This window comes from Symsagittifera roscoffensis, chromosome 5 (genome assembly GCF_963678635.1).
Source record: "Symsagittifera roscoffensis chromosome 5, txSymRosc1.1, whole genome shotgun sequence".
Lineage (NCBI taxonomy): Eukaryota > Metazoa > Xenacoelomorpha > Acoela > Convolutidae > Symsagittifera > Symsagittifera roscoffensis.
In genome coordinates this window covers 24,946,017-24,959,296 of record NC_087066.1, presented here as the reverse complement: position 1 = coordinate 24,959,296, position 13,280 = coordinate 24,946,017, and the positions used below count along the sequence as shown (strand labels likewise).

At 35.0% G+C, this 13,280-nt stretch overlaps 4 protein-coding genes across 5 annotated transcripts in view; 2 read left to right on the top strand and 2 right to left on the bottom strand.

Moving 5' to 3' along the window:
- The window catches only part of LOC134846998 (sec1 family domain-containing protein 1-like), a 541,294-nt gene that overhangs the window by 396,685 nt on the left and 131,329 nt on the right, over positions 1–13,280 (top strand). The gene's annotated exons all lie outside the window — the stretch shown is intronic.
- Positions 1–13,280, top strand: part of LOC134846999 (metallophosphoesterase 1-like) — a 139,423-nt gene that overhangs the window by 8,900 nt on the left and 117,243 nt on the right. The window lies entirely within an intron of this gene.
- The window catches only part of LOC134847000 (IST1 homolog), a 541,764-nt gene that overhangs the window by 492,112 nt on the left and 36,372 nt on the right, over positions 1–13,280 (bottom strand). The window lies entirely within an intron of this gene.
- LOC134847002 (NAD-dependent protein lipoamidase sirtuin-4, mitochondrial-like) overlaps positions 1–13,280 on the bottom strand; it is a 500,142-nt gene that overhangs the window by 450,490 nt on the left and 36,372 nt on the right. The gene's annotated exons all lie outside the window — the stretch shown is intronic.

Below are 13,280 nucleotides of genomic sequence, written 5' to 3'. Positions count from 1 at the left end.
CCCTTAAAATATCTCTGAAGGCTGTTTCGGCGCCAATTTATAATAATTCTAAGGAGGGGGGGAGTGGGGGCACGCGCCAATAAATACATTTTTTTTTTGGCTAAAAGCATCCAAATAATGCCCGAAAACAGCGGTGAAAAAGGCTTCCAAAAGTTGCCCCAACACTAAGCGGATTTTTTTTTTCAAAAGAAGCTCTTTATTGTTTTAAAAGATCTCGGATATCATTTTGGTCAGCCTGAAAAAAAGTCATCAAAATTTTTGAAATCCTTTTTCTGGTAGTTCATAGACACTGCGCTACACTCTCTGCTCTAAGAGACAATAAAAAAACATCAACTAATCATTTTCATAGTCATCAGCATTGAAATGTATAAGAATTCTGATTTTGCTTGGATCTGTTAGTTTTTTCTATGTTCATGAGGAAGCCGCAGTTTTTTTGCATCTGTTTTCTCCAATCTTATGACAGGCATGAGAGGTACACAAAACGAAATCTGAAGTCAAAAACAGCATTAAAACAAATTTTGAACAAGAAAAAAAAATCAGCTCAATTTGCTTTTTCATCTGAATTCTTCCTGAGTTTAAACATTTCTTTTCAAATTGGTACGTTACAATCAAAGATCGATTCATGTATAACTTGATAAAACATTTCGAAACACCAAATTGAGAGATCTTCCACGGAAATTTTTGAATTGTTGGTTCATTTGAGCAATCCCCTCATTCGCGCGTGGGGGGGGGGGTTACTTGAGACATGTTTACAGCCACTTGAAAGTAGTTCTTACCACTTGAAACTAGATTGATTTTAGTTTTGAGAAGGGATTATCAAAGTTTGCTGCCTCTTTCCTTAAACAAAGATTTAGCAATAAAATTTTTAAGCAATAAAATAATTCTAAAAAATTCTTGTCTCTGCACTGCTTGCCACACTCCCCACAGGTGGACAAAAAATCAAAAAACCAAGTATGGATTTGGCTGGAGATGCCACAATTGGACGTGTAGTTGATTTAGGTTAACAACATCAATTCGAAGAGACATTTTTTTGAAAACTCAAACATTGATCTCCCAAAATGGATTCAAATTATTTTTCTTTGGGGAATGCGGGGGTCAAAAAATTGCCGCAATTCAAGTAGGAGTTTCAAAGAGAGCAATTGTCGACGCTTTTGCCTCCCTTCGAGAAACTTGCCAGCGGCATCTTATCGCCAACCCAATTTAGCTTGACGGACCATCAAATGTGCTAAAAAAAATGGCGAATCTTGTTTCAGACTTAAGCAAGAACATCACAGAGGTCGCATTCCACAGCAACCTATATGGGTTTATGGAACTGTAGATACCAGCTATGAACCGGTGATTGGTTATACAGAAATTTTGCAACGAAGAAACGCCGAACATTCCTTCCGATTATCCAGAGCGTAGCTCGTCCTGGATCAATCGTACATTCCGACAAGTGGCGAGCTTATCGAGGTATTCAAGGCATGGAGTTCGCCCATAAAAGAGTGAATCATTCGATGTATTTTGTGGAACCCGATGGGACACAAACTCAAACAATGGAATCCTGCTGGAACCGAAAAAAAACCCTAATCGAGAGCTTGGATGCCGACGAGTTTCCCTGCAATTTTATTTGCAAAAACCCATGTCCAGAGATTGATTTCGCTCGAGAACAAGAAGATTATTTTGCATATGATCATTTTTTTTTCTCTACAAACCAAAACTGGCCAATAAGTGTTATTTCTTTGTTTAATGTTTGAATTTTGTTTTAGTTCTTTATAAGTTGCTTTTATTTTGCTGGGGGGAGGTAACTCAATATGTCATTTTGTCACTACGGGGGGGGGGGGGGTTGTGGGGAGTGGTATGTGGGGGGGGGGGAGGTGGGGAGTGGTATGTGGGGGGGGGGAGGGGGAAGATTGCTCAATTGATCCGAACTTTCGATTGACGTCTCCTCCGGGCACTTAATCAACATGACAGTCCTATCTTTATTCTGTTTCAATATCCAGAAATTGTTTTCAAAAAATAGTTTCGGGTCTAAATTTTTGAACGATTTAAGAAAAAAAATGAAATAAAACTACAAATTGACAATTATCGAGAAAAAAAAAACAGATTTTATCAAAAAAAGTAGCAATTGACTACTACCTTGAACAGAGTTATATAGAAGTTTGGGTAGAAACGAACTCGATTTCTTGCTATCCAATTCTAATACTTTTAACGAAAACGAAAATTAGGACGGCTCAGTCAATTCAATAAAAGCTGAGTTCTATTAACAAATAGCTTTTTGTTTTGATTTGATTTTAAAAACTCATTTCAAGGTCACCATTCCTCAGTTCTTACAGATGAACTTTTTTGTCAGAGCAATTTTCGTATTTATTGAGTTAGGACCGAAGTGTATAACTCATAGAGTAATTTCGGATAGGGTACACCGTCTGCTCGTCACGCTATCTTATTTTCGGCCGGATAGATTCGTGCAACTTCTTAGTCTAATACCAATCCTAATCTTACTCTTATACTATCTAGTCTCAGGTTGTTTAACTAGTCTCTGCTAGGCTCAATAGATCTAGGGTATACTGGTTTATTGCGGTTGCTGAAGTCTTCTTGGAGAGTCAACTAATTTCTAAATTAAATTCAAATCTCTCTGGTGCTGAAATTATAAGTAATTTCAGCACTTACAAATAAGTGGGTTGTTAGTTAGATGGATCATGATTGGTTAATATTAAATACTTTACAGTGGTAAAATATCTAATTTATCCAATCATAAAATGTAGTTTAGATCAGGTTCCACCCATCCGGGTTTTGCAGAGTTTTTTAGAATAGTCTTTCTGTAATTCAAAGGATGGATGATGGACGTTGGTGTTTGGCGAACATCATATTTCTTCTGGGTTCTCTTGTTAGAGAAGTTCCAGGTTCGATCGTTGTGTCATCTCATGACAACGACTGGGTTTTCGCAACAAACTCAAATCTGATTTCAGAATGGTTGGCTATGTCAGGTTTTTCTGTTTCATTGATGAGAACTTCTTTGTGTTTTGATCTTGTCTGGGAATGGCGTGGAGATTGTGCGTGGAGGGGATGCCTGGTTACTCGGATCTGTACGTATACTTGAGCATCGAGGTGGTCATTGGTCTAGTTCAATGAAGTCCTTTTCTGCGAAGTCAAGTCGTACTCTAAATCCTTTGAGTTGTGATTGTGGGCGGCATATTGATTGTGGTTGGCCAATCTTTTTCGAGTGTAGTGGGTTCATTTTGTCTTTGGATGTTCGTCTTTGGTGTTTTATGCTGATCTATATATTGCATAATATAATTTACATTTTATAAAACTTTTATTAGTTTAATGTTTTTTAATTATGATTTTGGTTAGTTGTTTTCACAAAAGCTTTTTGTTTTAGTTCAGTTATTTTGAAGAGTTACTCACCCTTGAGTAGCTCTTATTAAAAATAGGAGTGTGTGTCACAAAGCGTGGATGTAGCGCGGTGGGTTAGGCCGGCTATAGAGCATGCTCAGGACGTCCTCTTCTGGTGGGTTAGGCCAGGAGTGGGAGTATGATTGCATGCGGTTTTTGTGAGAGGTCCTGTTATGTGACAACGTTTTATGTTGGGTTTGTTGTGGTTTTTCTTATGTTTTGTTGGTTGTGTCCTTTTTTCAAAAATCAAATTATCCAGTTTTAAACTGGGTTAATGCGGTTTGGGTACCGTTGGTTTCCTTTTCTTAGTCATGCTGTTATGCTATGTGTTGTGGTGTTTAGTAAGCTGCATTGGTTAGTTTTGTTTAGTATATAATTCCTTTCCAACCGGGTTAAAGGAAAGTTTGAAACTTGTTATCGTGTGTTAGAGTTGTTGAGTGTGAAAGCTTGAAACTGAAATTCATTATTTAAACAATTCTTCGTGGGCGAGCTGTGCGAATTTGGATAGAATTCTTGTGCGAGTGAATGAAAATATCAAAAGGTTAGTACTGCATTCGTTTCTTATTAATTTACTACATAGAATTTCAATTTTACTGCTAGTTGTTGGGGAAAATTAAGTTACAAATTTTCATCATTATTAGATTTACTGCATTTGGGAAAAAATTTATAAATTAAATTATTGCATTGGTATTATTTTTATTTAATTATTTGGTGCAAAAAATTAATAGAGTTTTAAACAGTTTGAAGAAGTTTTTAATTTTCATTTTCTTTTGTGAATTTTTCAGATGATCGTTGGATGAAGGCTAAAATTCTAAAGAAGACATGAATAAAGAATGGTTAGTTTCTAATTTTAATAACTAGTTAATACTATGTATAGTTCATACTTACCTGTTAGTCGTCGGGGAAGAAACCGTGGGGGAAGATGTCGTGGATGAGATCTGAAGTTGTTAGTAATTTAGCTAGGATGCGGATGATATTTTTAGTTTGAAGCAGTGGCCAAAGCAATTGAAGTGCTTTAATGGTGGTTAGTTCTTCAGTGCCAACTGCAAACTCATAAGGTGTGTTTTGGATTAGATTATATAATTTGTGATTGAATTTAGTGTTGTGGATGAATTCTAAAATTGGGATTTCTGTAGGTTGAACAAATTCGTGTGGGAGGAGAAAGGGTCGGGATTCTTCTGCGTTGAAGGTCTTGGTAATGGGACAAAAAAATACATTTGGGTTATGGGATCATAATTTCGAAGAATACCATGAAGGTTAGTATCTTTAATGCAATATGTGAAGTTAAGAAAGAATGGTGAGGTGTATTTGGAATTGATGAATTGAAAACGGTGGTGTGGTTGTCTGGAGGGGGTGTGTAGGTCGAAGTGATTTTGGATAAAACGATAATATGTATATGTGTGAGTTTGTTTAGTGCGCAACATAATATCGTGTGAGCAGTGCAAATCTCTTTCATGTGGTGCAAGGAAATGAAAGGTTAGTGAAAATATTTGGAAGCGTTCTTTAAAACTTTCGTAAGCTTGTGTGTCTGTTAGTGCTTCTGAAATGATGTGGTCAAATTTGCGGTCAAAGATATTGAGTGTAAATACATATGGTGTTTTAATGAAAAATTTTTCTGTGATTTGTGGGTTAGCGAAGCGATCGTCGTCTAAGAATTGATCTTGGTTAGTTCTGATGATGTTATGATCGTAATATTCTAGCGTATATTCGTTAGCTCGGGGTGCAGTGTATGTTTTTAGTGATTTTTTATATCCGATGTAAGTAAATTGTCTAGGTGTTAGTGGTGTAGTGAGTCGATATAGCATGTCCTTATTTCGTTCTATATCGATGTGAGTGTTAGATAAAGGTAAGCAAAGGGGATTAGTGAAATGATAATATGAGGTCCAAGGAAGGGTAGGCATTAAAACGTGTTCGTCTACAAAGTTACGTGTCTCGTTAGTGTCGTGAGGGGTGTTTAAGGTGTATTGTGGAAATGAGGGTAAGGTGATAGCTAAAAATTCTTTTGTATTAGTGTGATTTGGGTGATTTATATATTCACGGGCTGTTCCTGGTTTTGCTGGGAAAGGATGGTTGGGGAACTTTCTTTTAAAAGTGCGGTAAGCTCTATTAGTGCTGAGTGAAGATTCAGTAGATGTGGATGATGGTGCTAATGATTCGGTATAAATTGAATAGGGTGTAGGGGTAGGAGGGTTGGATGAATCTATTGTGGATGAAATTTGGTTTATGGTGGGGGTATCAAGGTGGTAGGGTTGTTGTTGTAATGTAATAAAATTATCTAGTTCTGGGGAGATTTGGGGGGTATCTGGAGAATTGGATGATCGGTCTGAATGATGTGAAGAATAGGTTGGAGTGACTTGGGAAGCATAAGAGGGTGTAGAATTGGTGGGGACGGGGTTATTTGGTAGCATTGGTTGAAAAGGGGGGTGGGAAAAAATTGAGGGGTTGGTGTGAAAATTATTGGATGGAGATGGTTCAGAGTCGGCAAATTCATCGGGGGTTTCAATATTCGGGTTATTGAGTTGTGATGTGCAATATAAAACTGAGATGTGTGAATTAGTATCGGAATTCATGCCTGATGTTACATTACTGGTTGGGAAATCGGGTGGCGGGAAAGCAAAAAGTGGTATTATTGTAAGTGGAGTAGTGAGGTTGGTTGGGTGGGAATTTGAACGGTGTAGGGATCCAAGTTGTCGGCTCATCGTGGGCTAAAAAAATTATTATTTTGAGACTGAAAAGCGGTGGTATGGGGTTGTTCTATAATTTGTTCATAAGTATTTTCATCTTGTGAGTGGCGTGTGATTATATGTTGGATGGGACTTTGTGATATGGTTGGTCTAAAATTTGGATTATGTGTTATTGCCAAGTTTCGAAAACTACGTGGGACTAGGGATAATGGATGGTTATGTGGTAGGGGTGGTAACTGTGGTGCTGTTGGCGTTGTGTCTACATTGTTATGTTCTTCGTCGTATGTGTTCTGTCTTGTTGCTATTTTTGTGTTGTATTCTTTTATTTGTGCATCTAAAAGAATTTTGTTTATTGATGTAGAAAAAATTCCAAAAAATCCTGCAAATAGTATGCGTGCTACACTTGCTTGTCTGTATAGCACATGTGTTATAGATTCCTTTTAAGAGTGAAAAAAGAAATCCAATAAAGTTAAACATTGCGTATAAAATAGTCAGTTTTTCTAAGATGTAGTAGGGCCATCCTAGAAAATCAAGAATTTCATTCTTGAGTGTAACAAAGCTAAAAATATTGATAGGTGATATATCTTGGGGACGGTATTTTTCACCGTTTAGATATATATAATCTTTAATGTCTTTAAAATATCCGCTATAGTCTTGCGTATAGATGTCTGCAAATCCTGCGGTTTCGACAAGTTTGCGTAAGTTTTGGTCAATTGATTGTCTTTGTATTGTGTCCATTTGTGTTAATAATTCTTGGAATTGTTGTGTTCTAATGTGATGTTGAATATCTGATTTTGAGTATATTCCTATTGATTGTAAGTCTATATTTGGGTTTCGAGCGATAGCGCGAATGCTTTCTGGTGAAAATTTTTTGAGTGATTGCATTAATGTGGGGTATGGGGTGAGAAGGTAATATTTATCTTCATCAGGGTTTAGTTGTACTACATTGTGGCTATTTTCTGATCCACATGGGACTGCGGTATCCCAGAAATAGGTTCTTCTTGAAAGTGTGTCAACGAAATGTACTTTGTTCTTATAAAAGATAGGGATTCTTTTATAGCATCGTTTGTCTTCAAAAACGTATAGTGGTGATACTTTTTTGGTACAAGTATAAAACCATAAAATGTTTCCTTCATAGTCTAAAAATTTTGATCTATTTCCTGATAGTAAATATCCTGCGTAGGGTATTTTTAATACTGCTAGTGCAAGTGATTGTAATATTTGTGTTCTTTCTAATTCGCATAGTTGGTGTAGTGTTTCTAATTCAGAGAGTGACATTTCTTGAAAAATTCGGCTAATCGTGTGGTCTAGTTTCATATCTAAGTGAATATCATAGTGGATTTTACCGAAATATGTACTATTCATTAGTGATAGTTCTTGTAAACGTGTACTTTGATCGTCTTGGGGCTTTAAATGTCCACCAGGTTGACCTGTATTTTTTTGAAAATGAACTGGTATGTATGATGTTCCTTCATTTGGAGGATGACTTGTGGCGTATGGGTCGACTTTTGTTTTTCCAGTGGTCATGTCGAATCCTTTTTCGTATTCAACTAGTATTTCGGAGTATTGTGTTTTGTGAAGTGGGTTTCTGTATTTACATGCAAGTTCTGTTTCTTGATATATTTGAAAACGTGTTAATTTATTTTCTATATTATGAATGTTTCTAAAATTAGAATTTATTTTTCGTAATGGATTTACTTGTTCATATGGTATTGATTGTATAAAATATTTTTCGTGAAATTTTATCATACGAGCGTGTATTTTTGCTACTTGAAATGTTGTACATGTGTCTTCGGGGAACCAAACAATTGTTGCTTGTGTTCTTGTTGTAGGGTCACAATAGCCTTGGTCGTTTTTACAAGGTAATCTAATTCCTTGATAGATCATTGTGTTGTCTGATAAATCTCGTGTGAGTTGAATTTTTTCGAGTTGTATTTTCCAATCGAAAAACATTATTTCTTGGTATCCTTTATTTTTTGTGTCTGCTTTGCAGTTTGATGGGTTATTTATACCAATGTGTGGTATCCAGTGTTTATCGTGCATGTCATAGGTTAATCGTCCGTGTGCGCCGTTATATGGGTACTTTTCATCTAATTTTATATGTCCTTGATATCTTTCAAGTTCTGCTTGATGTACAGAATCTGAAAAAACTTGGAAATATACTGACTTTCTATTTGTGTTTTTAGTTTTTGTGATGTTTAGTCGGAGTAACTCGTTTTTACAATCTTCGGGATTGAGATGTAAAAGTCGTTCTATATTACTCTGGTAGAATGATTCATGGTCAAGTCGGTTTTTATTTCCGTTTGAGACTTGTGAACAATGTACTTTCTTTTCAGAAAATGTTGCTGTGAATTTATATCCTATAACTGTAGTTGCTCGGGCTTTTGAATAGAGTGTCGCTATTACATTTGTTGTTTCTATGGCTTGTGGTTCTGTTTCGCATTGTGATACTTGATTTATTGCATATTTGTGTAGTGTTTTTTGTTCGTTTTCTTCACAATCGTAATGTGTTACTAATAAATCTCGTGGTCCTGTGCGGGGGGAAGGGTTTATGTTTTGATTTGAGGTTATTAGAAAAAAGAGTTGGAGAAAAATTAAAATTTTTAGAATATACATGTGTATGACAATCCTGAGAATGGGTTATAAAATGTGATGTAACCAATTGTCTTTTTGGTATATCTGTCGTATTTGTATATTACTTCAGTTGTTATAAATGGTGGTGGTAGGGATTGAGCTGTTATATTTGGTGGATTTAATGGGTAGGGATGTTGAGTAATGTTGTTTAATTTAACCGTGATTTCAAATTTTAATTGTAGACTATTCTGTTGGAGTATTTGGATGTTATGAGCACGAATGTCTTCGTGAATGTCTTGTCTATATTGTAGTCTATTTAGTGCCCAATTGTGGAGTCGGTTACTTTCTAGGTGTTGTCCAAATAATGGTGGAGGTGCTGTGAATGTATTCCAGTCCAGTCTTAAAGGAATATTTGTTGATGATTGTTCTCGATATCTAGCGTCGAGGTTATTTGGGAAATTTAAGTTAAAAGGTGGTGGTGAAATCTGGCTTATTGATGGTGTTGATGGTAGTGATAATGTTTCTGGTAGTGATGAGGATGTTGTTGTATCCGTAGAAATATCTATTGGATCATTGACTAAATTTAGTTCACCTTGTGTAAATGAATGTGTTGTCCAATATGGTAGTCGTGATGTTTGGTTTGGGGGATTAAAGGGATTTTCACGTATTTGTTCAGATGTTGGTGTTGAAAGTAAGTAATCTGAGGGTAGGCTTGAGGTGCTACGTTGTGAAAGAAGTGTAGGGGTTTCTGGTAAGATACCAGTGGGGTTTTCTGGAGTGCTTTGTGATGGGGATTGAGGTATTTCAAAATGAACTCGGGGAGTTTGAAAATTTCTATTTCGTCGAGGATGTATAATTTGTCTATTTATTTCGGTTGTGTTTTGGTTTTGGCTAGGATGTCGTATTCTACTTAGTTCTGGTGGTAGTGTTGGGTATAAGTTATATGTTGGTTCACTTAAAGGTGCTTGCCGTTGAACGGGTTCTAGTGGTTCAGATAAGCGTGCGTGTCGTTCTTCAAAAGTATATGGGTTATCTTGAAAGGAAATTCGTGTAGATGTTTGAGGATTTTGGGTAGTTGAAGGTGTTGTTGGGTTATCTTGGGATGATGTCGGTGAAGACTGACTTTGTGACTGTTGGGTAGCAATTTTTGATAGCTTTTTGGTCTATTCTTTTAGTGAAAAAGTTTATGTTTATTATAGTATTCTTCTAAAAAAAGAATTAAGAGGATTGTTGCTAGAGCGAATGTGATGATTGCTTTCTTTATACATTTGCATATGGTCAAAATGAGGGATGATAGAAATATTATGAAAATTACAAATAGTAAAAAAATATCAGTTCTACTGAAAATGGTTCGTATCATTTAGACAAGTTTTATGAATCGTACCTGTGGATATAATCAAGGGCTTTTGAAAGTTGGAGGAATAGTTCAAATATAGAATAGAAAATTAAAAAAATAATGCAAAAAATGATTAAGATTATTACAAAAAATTCAAAGATATCAAAAAGAAATATTATAAAAGTTTTAAGTATCGTAAAAAATTGTTTGAGGTTTGTGATAATTATAGTGACTGATTGAGAGAAGAGCATTTACGAAATGACTTCTTGATCGAATATTTTTTGTTGTTTGGGGCAATTTTCAAGTGTGGTCGGATTATTTATTGGTTTTTTGACAAGTGGGTTGAGTTTTGTGAAAAATTGTTGGGGGCAATTTTTATGGTGATCGGGAGGTCTTCTTTGTCTTTTTTTTCATTTGTCAAATGATCTGGGGTATTTTTGAGATTTTTATACTTTAGGCTAATTAAAATGGTCGTTCTTTTACTTTAGGCTAATTTAACATGTTTTTTTGGGGGATATTTGAGGTCTGAGTTGGGGAAATATTGTTGATCTTTGGTTTATTAGATAAGGGAGGGTTATGATATTATGGTGATATTTATTTTAGTTGTCAAGTTGGAGTGGTTTGCTTATTTTTGACCTGGAGGTCGTAAAGTTATAGTTATAGATATGCCTGGAGTTTAATATTTTTCGTCTAGTTGGTTTGTGTTAGAGTTATAGAAGGTGACGGATTGGATGAATCCTATTGGCTAATTTTGAACTAGAATCGCTGCGTGTTTGTCAGCATGTTATTTTGAAAAATGAAAGTGTAAAATGTTTCAGAGGTGCAAAGATTATTAAATGTAGAATTAAAGTTGTTTTTGAAATTCAACTTTCTTTAATATTTTAGATTGTGGGATGAATAATTTATAATTTTTACGTGGTTGATTTCTAAGTCGTGAAGACTCTCTATATTCTGATTTGTCGATTTGTTCTTGGGGTATTATTTGTTCTGTCATTTTTCTATTTTTTCTTTCTTTTTGAGATGTATTTTGATCTAGATTTTTTGTATTGTTTTTTGTGGTGGTTGATTTTGTTATTTGGTTTTCGAGGTGAAAATCTTTTTGTTCCTTTGTTGTATTTTCCGTATGTGGGTCATTTTGAATAACTTGTAAACCTGTAAAAGAATATAATTGAGTTAGTTCGCGGAGTGCGTATTCTTTTGGATAATAAGGTAATAGGTTATTTCGGTGTTGAACGATTTCTTTTTTGTCTGAGTCGGTGATTTTATATGTGACATCAGTGGGTTTTGCAATTATTTGGTATGGTCCTTTACGAAGGGGTTGTAATTTTTTTGAAATTCCTTTTTGAGTATTAAAATTGGGTATTAAAACAAATGTTCCAATTTTTAAATCGGAAGCTGGTGTAAAGCGTGAATTTATTTGTTCATTAATGTTTTGCCTTTGTAACAACTTTTTTGTTACTTTGTGGTAAATTTCATTGTGTTTTTTATCTCTGTTTAAAATCCATTCGGTGTGTGTACCGGAGGCTAATTTAAGAATTTGTGGGTGATGAAAATGATCTTCATCGTGTGTATGTAAAGGTAGGTTATAACAGATTGAGTCTTTATTTGGTTGACAATAACCTTGTGCGTTTTTATGAGAGTTTGCTGTAAACATTATTGGTTTGCGTGGCTTTTGGCTAAAAACCATTTCATATGGTGACATTCCTAGAGTTGTCGTAATTTGTGAATTATATGCTAAGGGAAATAATTTGACATCTGCTGACCATTCAGTGTATCTTGTATCATTTCCATTGATGATACATCTGAGATATTCTTGTAATGAACGGTTCATACCTTCGACTAAGCCGTTTGTCCAAGGTGCGTGAGATGTACGTGGTTTGTGTTTGATGTTATATAGATGACATAGTGTGATGATTTCATTATTTATGAATTCTGTACCGTTGTCTGTAACTAAAATTTCTGGTAGTCCGAATTTGGCTATCCAGTGTTCATAGAGTGTTGTGTAAGCGTAATAAGCGTTACAATGTGGTACTGGGTTAAGTGCTACATAATGTGTAAACGCGTCAACAATTACCATAATGTAGGAGTTTCCTTCGGATGAGGGTGAAATTGGTCCTTTTGTATCAAAGGAGATACGGTGGTTAAAGTACAAACTTTGTCCTTTAAAGTCTTGTTTTTGTGCTATTTGTTTTTGATTTGGATAAGGTTTATTTAGTTGACATACTATACAATCATTGCATAGTACTTTTATCCAAATTGGTGCATTTGGGAAATAAAAGTTTTGTATGAAGTTTGAATATGTTTTTTCTGATCCAGAGTGTCCTTTAATATTTTGTGTATGTGAAATATTAAAAGCTATGAGAATCATACTTAGAGGGAGACAGGGAACTGTAGATTCATTTACTTTGTATTCTAGAAGGTCTGTGTTTTCGTTAATTGTTGTATTATTGAATTTTCGAAAATATCGGAGGAGTGTTTTATTTCCTAAAATAGTTGTATCTGCCTTGACGGGTTTAGTTTTATATTTGTGCCATGATTTTAGTTGTCTAATTACTGGGTCAAGATTTTGGTATTGTTTCAATGTTGAAATTGTAATTGTTTTTGTTGGGGGGAGAAAAATGTTTTCTATTTCTAATTTAGATAAAGGGATTGTATCAAGTGGGTCATGAAGATCAAATATTTGATTTATTGTGTATTTTGAATCGTTTGTTTGTGGTCCTGATAAATTTATTTTATCAGTTAGGTTTTCTTTTTCAATTAGTGGAAAAAGGTCTTTTTTATGCGAGTGTTGTTTTACTCTTTTTTGTTCTGTGTTATTTTTTATCCATTGTGAATATGGGATTGGTTTAAAAGTTGATGTTCCAAGTAGGTCAACTTCATAGTGATTATTTTGACAATCTAAATAAAGTGGGAAGTGTTGTAGATTGTTTATCTGTGATTGTTCAACGTCAGTTTTTACTGCATATTTGCATTCTAGTCGGGGTGATGTTTCGTTTTTTGCAAGGTAGAATTTTATATTTTTGGGTATTTCAACTGTGGTTTTACGTGTAAGTAATTCCGGTGGCGTATTTCGACTTAATGTGTCTGGTAATGCAAGATTCTTTCCTGCTGTCCAAACTATATGTAAGTTTGGGAATTTCATTAGAATTAGTTGAAATCTATAAACTCGGTGATTTGGATTAGATTTTTGTGTAAAGAGAAAAATGATTGGTTTGTGATCTGTGAATAGAACTGTTGGATGTTTTGATCCAAGTATCAGAAATTCATATTCTGTAAGTGTATAGATTATGGCTGTACATTCTCTCATTAGG